General features: G+C 38.1%; 1 long non-coding RNA gene across 1 annotated transcript; it reads right to left on the reverse strand.

The window, feature by feature from the left end:
- Positions 1-2,184: 2,184 nt before the first annotated feature.
- On the reverse strand, positions 2,185-9,931 carry LOC124289640. The gene is made up of 3 exons (XR_006901725.1): positions 9,835-9,931; positions 7,945-7,948; positions 2,185-2,194 (listed from the first exon to the last, which is right to left on the reverse strand). It is a non-coding gene; the product is annotated as an uncharacterized LOC124289640 (long non-coding RNA).
- Between the last annotated feature and the right edge of the window lie 384 nt (positions 9,932-10,315).

Here is a 10,315-nt window from a genome sequence, read left to right on the forward strand (position 1 = left end):
CTGTCAACAGTTGGCCCATTCAACTGAAACAGTCACCAAAATCAATGGCTGAAGCTGGATTTATTTACACGGGGAAGTCTGATAAAGTCTACTGTTTTAAGTGTAAACTTTGTGCCTCTCAATGGATAGTTGAAGATGATCCACTGTCAGAACATTTTAAATTGTCTCCTCACTGTGACTATATCAATATGAAAGCAGCATCAAAGGTAACCAAGGAAGCATAGATGATGAGATAAAAAAACCTGCTCCAACAGTAACCCTATCATTTTAAAGCGGAACAGCTACCCTAAAGCATCAACATGAGTGGACTACTAGAAAAACATGTCACTTTCTTATCGGTGTTAGCACAAGCTAATCCTGCACAGAGAAAAGCTATGCTGACTCATACTTCATCTGAACAGTTCATGTCAATTATTACACTAGTGTATAATATTCTTGTTGGAAACATACAGCTAACAGAAGACGATAAAAGCCGTCTGTCACGACACAAGAATGCCATTCGAATCTTAGCCAGTAAGAGTGTCAGCAGACGCAGGAAACGTGAGCTCATCGTTGCATACCATTCAATTTTACCTATTTGCATAAGGAACTACCAAGCCTACTTGACCTCAGTACAAAATGAGCAAGCCTATGGTTCTTCTGGCGAGAGAGAATTATCAGAGATGATGTCCAAACAAGAAGAACAGACAGCTCAACAGACAGTTCATCAGACAGCTCAATCACAGAAAGCGAATGAGATAGACGATGACAATTCACAACGGATAGCTAACTCAGTACAACCAGCTGATAATCCTGTATGCAAGAAAAAGACTGAACTCCTGTTTCAAGTTCCTGACCAGTTAATCAAGGACATTTCTTCTACCAAGACTATTGGAAAATTGATGTCAATGTGGCTATTTGTGAAAAACAACATTGAAAAAGGACAATTAAACGTAGATAAGAATTTACAACTTGTGGTAAACAATAATAATGTACTGCAAAACTCAAACATAGTGAACTTGATTCGTTTTTTTATCTTGTCACCACGAAGTAGACGTTCACCAGTGGGCTATAAGCAGCTTCTTAAACTATTAAAACGTTTACATATGCCCAAACATCTCATGAAAAGTGTTCAAAGAAAAAAGAAAGACCAAACAAAGTCACATAGAAATGCTTTATTTATGAAACGTAAAGCTACTGAAGGTGTTCCTGGGATGAGTAAATCGAAAACATTAGAATCATTTTATTGAAATGATGTTGATGCTCAAACTGTGTGTACATTGAGTCAATAAACAATGTGTCCACAATTATTTTCATGTTTGTTCTCTTTGTAGTCTTAAAGTAGTCACACATAGTGTTCAACAAGCTTGTTCTTGCAGCGGAACAAAATGGCACAATCCGCTGGAAAAATGTCTTGAGGAGAAAGTCAGTTCTGCACAAGTTTGACTTCAGTTAGTCATAATAAATCTTGTGACGACAAGTGCAGGCGCGTATTGTCTTCAGTTTCTTCCTGACGACACATTTGCCAGTGTGTGTCAGAAACCTGTGATATGTATATTTGAGCTTCACACCGCAATAGACACATGTGAAGAGTCCCGAACTGTCTTCCCCATTTGCATCCACTGGCAGAAACCCATAACAGCTTGTACAGATGTAGGATGGTTGGCTCATTCTGTAAAATAAATCAAACACACATAGTAACAGCGAATACAAACATAATGACATGAACATACATTCTAAATTTCAAAACGCAAAAACAGAACCCAAATACACTTAAACCAAATTATCATAATAATCATGTAGCTTACCTTTAGGGTTTGTGAAATTTCGCTGAAGATTTTCTTGCAGATGTTGTAACTATTCAGTTGATGAATAACCATAAGGTACACTATGAATGCCAACCTCTAGTACATAACGCTTGTTGTCTATGGAGGTCAGAGCCACTTTGTTTTGTTTCTGTGTGTACAAGACGTTATTGAAAGAGCGAATCAGATGAAAAGAACATGACACAGCCCTTTTGTCAAAAAGACACTCTGTAAACATCTTATGTCTGAGAAATTTCTTGATGACTGTTTTTGTAATACCTTTGGCTGTTTTTTTCTCAATAAGTTCCTTATCTGTTTTCATCAAAAACGAATACATTTTACTTTTTAGTCCACAGAATTCAAGTACGATGTTTCCACCTGCTTCATCCTTCATCTTGCCTGTCACCTTCCTGTTTTGATCTGAATAAAGCCCCTTTGAGTCATTGGGTGCATAATTGGAAGTGTCAAATAAAAGGAGATTTTGTTTTATAAACACATAGGGGTCCAGGAGAGGTTCACGTGGAGGGGCATGGACTTGCATAAAGAGGCTCTCAGTGTCTGTCATGAGTAAATCTAAATGTTCATGTCCATACTGCTTTTGCATCACATTGTAGTAAAAGTCATAAATTTCATATTTGGCCAAATCCAAAATGCTAAAACCAACAGCGATGGGCTGATCTAAATGAACACTTGTCTTTTCCATTTCAACGGTGACCACCTCTTCTGAATAAATTTTAACCTGTTTGAAATTGTTTTTTGAGGCCAGTTTTTGAAGTTTGGGTCTTTGTGTTACCAAGTGCACTGTTTTGTGTTTGCGTTTATTCATACAGAAACGACCAAACACACAGTTGTTCATCAATTTGTAACGGTCTTTGTCACAATCATCCTTTGCATTTTTGCGATTTTTCAAGTTGAGTTCCACATAGGACTTTAACCATGGACCCTGACTAAACTTCAGCACTCTGTGTATGTGATTCAACACTAAACCATGTTTCAAATACAACTGCAAGGTTTTAAAATGAACCACATAATGTGAACGATCTTTCAAGGTACAAAAAAGTTTTCTACCAGATGATTTCTTTGGAAGTTTATCTATGGGACGATTGTTAAAATGAGCCAGAAGCTGTTTGTGTGTAGGAGATAACTCCTCAAATGGGATATCATCATGCGTTGGAGCCATAGGGAAAGCAGCATGAGCTTGGTGCAAATGACTGGGGTATAACAAATCAACTTCCAAGATGTACCCATACTCTCCCCCTACCTCGATGCTTGTCCAGTCTATGGTGTTGAACTCTGCAGGTTCAATGAAATGATAATTTCCTATAGGTAGCGGCTGTAACATGACAGTAGCATACACTGAGTTCACATCAAAGTAGAGTGGACGAGTCTTTCTCTGGATCAAAATCAGTCATATGTTCATTGTTGCTTTCGGCATACTTTTTACCAATGACAGACACGCCACCGCGAATAGAATGTTCAATAAAATTGTAAGTGTCTACATCTGTAAACAGATCCAATTTAGCGCCTGTGATTTTCATAGCAGCATCCAAACAGAAACCAGGCATGGAATAGTAGTGGCAAATGTCAAGTCCATAGTCGGCTAAACAACCAGTTCTAAAGGTTTCAATAACATCGGTTAACAGCAACACATCTACTGTCACATACAATCTCATGAAGTCGCTCATGGATTGACATTGAAATGTTTGCCATAATTGATGGGCAAATGCATAGTCATCCTCACTAACACCCTGCTGAGTCAATGAACTGTAGAATGCTTCCTTTGAAGGCAAACATGTCTCATTTAACGTTTCCCAGGAATCCATATGTTCTAACACTAATCTATGGTCCACCGTGAAGGACAGAAATTGCTCAGTGGTATGAGGTATTACTGTGATCTCACGGTCGCCAAAATGTTGTGCCACTTCTAACAAAAGATGAGCATCATAATGTTCTAGATTGTGAAACATCACAATCACCTTCTTGCTTAACTGAAAATTTAAGTTACATTTGTTATGCAAAACTTGACGGAATTTCCCCGACAAGTGGTCATGATCCAATACTCTATCTGTTCCTAAGAGCTTTCCACACAATCCATAATGTTCTGTATTAGCTATGACAATTTTGTCTTGGTCAGTGAGTTGCATGGGTATGATGGAATCAAACAGGTTCATGATGTCGTCATATTCTTTCAAAATGCTGTCAATGAAATGTTCTGCTGCTTTTTCGCCTATATAGGTTTGAATGGGTTTGGAATATTGTTCATCGGTACACACCACCTTGTAGGCATAGCCACAAGGGACATGACGGTTTAAACGTGAAGAACCATCATCTTCAGCCACTAACAAGCTTTCAAAATCAGCTACAATTAAAAACTTGGCTCTTTCAGTTTTGCTTTGGGATCTTAAACCGAATTGATACACTGCTTCCTCTGGATTAGGTAACATGACTCTTTGTGCTTTCTCATAACAATAGTCTTTGTGAGCTTCCAACCTTTCCTGAGATGAGTAAGACCACAAGCATTTTCTACAAACAAAACACATGTTTGTGTTAATGAGACAATAATGTGTGTTGGGTATCTTGTCTACATCCATGGCGACCTCATGATCTTCTAACCCCAAGACTCCTTCAAAATCATCTGGATGACTTTCTTGCGACAATAACAATAAATCTACTTGCCTATTTTCCTCCACGTTCGACTCATTACTGATGTACATAGGGTACAAGGTACCATCTTCAAATCCGTACACATTGATGCTCAACTGGTTAAGCTGATCAAAACGAGGAATTTGTTTCAATGTCATAGGAAAAGAAAACCCTTCTAAATTGAGCCTATTCAAATAGGGGAGGTTATGTGTTTCTCTTTCCTTGTTTGATGAGACTGGGTACAGTTTGGCAAGAATGAAGATAGCAAAACATAAATCATTGTCTTTGTTTTGAATATTTAAAATACAGTGTGCATGTTTAGCCAGAGCTGGAGGTAGTGGCATGTAACTACCACCGTTCAATGGAGTGAACTTCACCACAGTGAGTTTCAAAAGGACAATGACAGAAACATTTAATCCTGAATGAACTCCTTCATAATCATCTAGTGTTTGGAGCATTTTTCGCACGGCTTCCAAATATTGTTCAATCAAATCACTCCCCTCCACAGCTATCTGCATGCTGCTTCTAAAGTAGGTTTCATGATAATCTGAATGACCATCTTCGCTTGGCTTCTCCATTTTGATGTGCAAACATAAACCCCATTTAATAGTTTTTTTCTCACCTATTTCTGATTCAAGGGCGAAAGATTTTTAATTTAAGGAGATTTCTAAAAATATGTACCTAGGATCTTTAATTAAATAGAAATAATACGATAAAACCGAAAGATGATTTTAAAACATACTTACGGCTTTCGCCTTGTTGGCATCTACCCCACAATGGGGGCATCTCCCTGATGCCGGTGTTGTTCTGTAAAAAAAACAAATATATAAACTATAAAATCCCAGAAAACCCAAAATTCGAAGAGTTATAATATATATGAAATAATGTGATTAATTTTATATAGATAGGCAAAAGGTGTATTCAATACTTTTACGTTATACACTAGTAAATATAATGTACAAAGACTTACTTCGTAGCGGGGCGGCGCTTCTCCCTGAAATTCGAAACGGTAAAGATTATTAGAAACGTACTCGTATATTATCGTTGTTTGAAGAATAATTTTGTCGTTTACAAATGTAACGATAAGGGTGAAAATGTACTTACCACTCGATAGTGTTAACTATCAGGGGGGAGTGAAAAGATAACTTTAACGGCCGGAGCCCCTCCCTCCGTCTTTTCGGAGTTGTTGTGCTATAAGGAGAAAACGAAACCATGTAATAAAAAACATCTTAAGAAGAAAGCAAAGTTAGTTGAGTTGAGTTGAGTTGAGCTTTACGTCACATCGGCATTTTTCCAGCCATATAGTGACGAGAACAAGTTTGCATTAGTAAATATTGTAAGTACATACTCGGAATGAGTTTTATTTCAAAGACATTTATTTATTGCATTGTCATTCGAAAGCAGAACAAATCATAGCATCAAATTTATAGGCAGGCGGTTTGTTACATTTCATAGTTACAATTTATGGTTGTTACATTTCACAGTTACAGTTTATGATACAGATCAACTTCCCTCAGGTAGTTCAGTATCAGATGGGCGCTCACGCGTGAGAACAGATCTTTTAGGTTTGTTGCATCATAATGTGAGTCCCTTGCAGGCGATAAGTCCACGCATTCAAGCAGAATATGCTTGACGGTGAACACCTCATCGCAAGAGACACATGGGGGGTCCATCCCCATCCGTTTTCAGCAGATAGTCATGTGTAAATCGACTGTGGCCAATACGACATCGTCGTAAAATTACCTCATCGCGTCTTGACTGACAACCCAAGTAGGTATAACCGATTGTTGGCTTCAATTCATGGAGTTTGTTTCTTCCTACTTGAGTGTCCCACCTTTTTTGCATCAGGTCCCGAGTATAGCTTTTGATAGTGGGTTTGAAATATACACATTTCATTTTTTAACTGTCATCACGAATGTAAGAACCATATTCGTAATAGTACCTACCCCTTTAAATAAAATTCAGGAAGGGGCGGAAAAAGTATTTGTCCGTACATTTTAACAGAATTTAGACAAAGAAAACGTTAACGATTGGCTCCGTTATCCAAGAGCTCTAAGACGATTGGATAACTTTTTCAAGTTATCTGAAAAGATAGTCTGTTTCTTGCATAATTTTTACCATAACTTCGTACTAGGTCGTGACATCCTAAAAAGAAAGTCTAGACGCTTATGGAAATCCCGTATCTCTGAGGCTCCATTTTTCAATATTGAATAATAAAAACCCTTTATAAGTCGATTTAGTATCTGGATAAATATAGTGAATGAATGACAAGAATGATTAATATTATCGTGTTATCAATATAATATGATAAGTATTTTTTGTAGGAACGGAGATAGCTTTTTTTTTTACTAAACGGATGTTAGTAAGAATAGGACTTGACAACTTGAATGTTTCAGATGCTGACTGTTTGTTGATATGCGATTGTCTGATATGGTTCCTAAATCTAATTTAAAAAGTGTTTAACAATGAAGGAATCTAAACTTTGTATCGTTTGATAAAAACCTACTTGTTGATATGGTAAATTCCACTCAAAACGTGATGTAAACAAAGCATATTCTCTCTGATTGGCTGATTATAACTACTCCTAACATTGAAGTAGAACTCGCTTTTTTTCTTTTATCACTGATAGCGGGCTGTGAGGAGTTCTGTAAACCAATTTGTTATCCAATCTCAATCTATGAAACAATTAAGGCTGAACACAGCAGAAGAACTTGATTTTGTTAAAGAGGCGGTTGTTCTTGGAACGATTTTGTCCGGCGAAGATCATATGGGTTGTATTCTCAAGGGCCTCTGTGTACTTGGTGTTGAGGAGGACATCATATTCGCTTGGTAGTGCTTCTTTTTTTCACACTAAGGCTGAGCAGAACTTTCCACACATCTTCATCATGGACTTTAATGGATTCATAAGAGATGATCTCGAGCAAAAGGTTCTTGGGTAGGTCACTCACTTTACATCTAGTTGTATTTTGACGCATAATTCCATCTGCGTCAAGGGTTTTCATAAGTTCGTCTCTGGAAACACTGGTGACTGTGGGTTTAAAACGTTTCGTGTCTTCTGTCTTACCAGCAACTTCGGAAGAACGCTTGAAAGAGTCGGTCATAGTTGTTGGAGATACTTGTTGGAGTAACTTCCAAAGAGTGTAGATATGCGCTAGAGATCGTGCAAACATAGCACGTTGAATGTTTTGAGCTTTCTTTTATACTGTTTTCGTTGTGCGTCACTAATAAAAAAAAAGTGTTGTTCATGTGGTCACGATGTCGAGGACACATCCATGTTGACACAATGGATGACGTCAGAGAACATATCCGGTTGAGCTAATTTTTTTCTTTTTACTCTGGTGGTGATGAAAGCGACTTGATTTTAGGGTTAGGAAGAAGATACCCCAGACTGCTACCTAACAATGTCGTCCAGAGATTTGTATTTCCTTTATTCAAAGATAAGTTCACAATTTCAAGTAATCACAACGATATAGATGATAAAGATTTGAGAAAAAAATACATTTTCTGTCTTTGCAACTCTTCTGCCAAATAGTCTCCAGGACTCTATAGACCTAGTCCTTTCGATAGGTTGTGCCGGTGGAGTCTACTAATGCCTACAGTGAATAATGCCTACAGTATTAAATAAACAACTTTACGCACCAGTGCTGCTGATCGCACCTGCCTTCAACCTTTCAATAAAGTGGCATGGTCCTATTTCAAAGTGCACTAATGCCTACAGTATATAGAAAACAGTAACTTTCTATGTTGAGAGACATTTTATTTGGTCATTCATATACATATGTACATTCATATACATATCTTTCACATTGTTGTCATATTTTTCTTAATTTTCTTAAACGTTATTCATATCTTTCACATAGTAGTTTGTTTTGAGATAAATAAATTTACATAAATAAACATAATCATGTATTTGGATTAAAATGTAATTAAAACTTAATTTGATTCATGATTATATATACATATATACATCTTTCACACAGTCAACTACCACATTCATTAATAAAGTCATTGTGGTAACCAAAAGTAATTTACATGTATACACACAGTTTCACACGTTCATCAACATAGTCATTTGGTTTTCAAGCTAGCTTGATCAAATATCCTGCAGCAGTCAGGAATTCCAGGGGTGTCTTGATACCAGATGTCAGCTGGGCCTTCACCCAGGGTTGGTCATTCTTGGTCCTTTGTCCTTGCCCCCCCTTCGCATCTGGTCAGTGATGAGTCAGCCGTCTTCGCTCTCCCCCTTTATCCCTATTAGGCCTTTAATCATTATATCTGGACAAAGAAATGAATGGCCAAAATGCACTTTGCTCGATGTGTTATTTGATATGTGGGATGACTTGGCCAAAGTGTCCTTTGTTCAGTGTACTGCTGATCAGGGGCTATTGTTTGATCCCCTGTCCAGTACTATATTTAGGGGACAGCACGTGTGCCTGATTAGCGTGGGGCGGCTGCTCATGTATTAGTGACCTCCCTCCCGCTGTCACTCCTATGAGTATTGCGAAGAGATAATGGCATCTCACTGACCAGTGATAGTGTTCAATTTCTTAATTTGCTTAATGAGAGGGGGCCAGCTGGTCTTCTGATATTCTACCCTGGATATACTTCCCCGTCGTATCGTAAGGACGTGACCTCACGTCCTTACGTGGAGAATGCGACCAATGACCGTGACCAACCCTGAGGTACAATTATGTTACATATGAATGGACATTACAATGTCAATGCAGTACAGTATTGACATGTGAGTTACAAACGTACATTTGGTGCCATTATCTATCACATTTAGTTTTATGAAGTGATTGACATAATGGGAAAACAATGAAATAGTGGTGTTATCAAATGGACATACATGGAAGTTATGATATAGCCCAGTTACGCAGTGAATTTAAATGAACGACATGGTAGATAAAATCAATTAGTGTCATTATAAACATGTACATAAATGGAAGTTAGGATATAATGTGGACCCGTATTTGTCATTTTTCAAACTAATAACATATATACAGAGTTACAATTATATTTCACTACGATATAATGCGACCTAACAGAAATATGGTGGTGTGTAAAGTGTTTGCGGAATCCAATGATATATATGTGACAAACCATCATTGGTGTGTATGGTGTGTCATGAAATTGAGTGCGGGCTCGAGACTGTGATGCTGGTAATTATAGGGGTGGTACTGGGAATGTGGGTTGGGGTTAACTTGTACACTGTCAGCATAACTATTATTACTATTTCTAAGCAGTTAAAAAGTGAAATCAACTGACAACTAAAAGTAAAACAACTGTCCGGATATAATTTAAGGCACAAGGTATGAGTCCATCATAGTTAATCACAGGCGCTCTTTAAAGTGCTCTCTGTGCACTCAGTCATCCTAGTCACTACTAAACACATCCTTTGTGTTACCTACTCACATCACCTGTATCAAACTAATCCTCTAAATGACGTCATCTTCAACTACACAAATTTTCCTTAGGTCAGCTGGCCCTATACTACCGGGACTTGTGGGGGGAGTGAATGATCACTCTAAACACTCTCCCATGGGTATCGAGCACGCCTGTGGACCCATCCGTGATCAAGAGACAGGTAGACGGTGGAATACATCAGCTAACCCTGCCGCAGAGCGACAAACACCTGGTGTCTCTCCAGGGTCCCCAGACAATGGCGTGATGGCTCTTTTGTCTGTGGTTGCCCTGTACCTGATTCCGACAGCTGACACCACTCTCTACCTCCACATACATACTCTTTCATAACCCTTATACATCAATCCTTCCTCATTCGTCACACATTCAGGGTTCAAGCCGTGAGTTTAACTCCGTACATGCCACTCACAATCTAAGTTACTAATCAAATCTACCAATAATTAAAATACATATATGTACAGAAC

Source organism: Haliotis rubra, unplaced genomic scaffold, assembly GCF_003918875.1.
Source record: "Haliotis rubra isolate DU_JTF1 unplaced genomic scaffold, ASM391887v1 Scf445, whole genome shotgun sequence".
NCBI lineage: Eukaryota > Metazoa > Mollusca > Gastropoda > Lepetellida > Haliotidae > Haliotis > Haliotis rubra.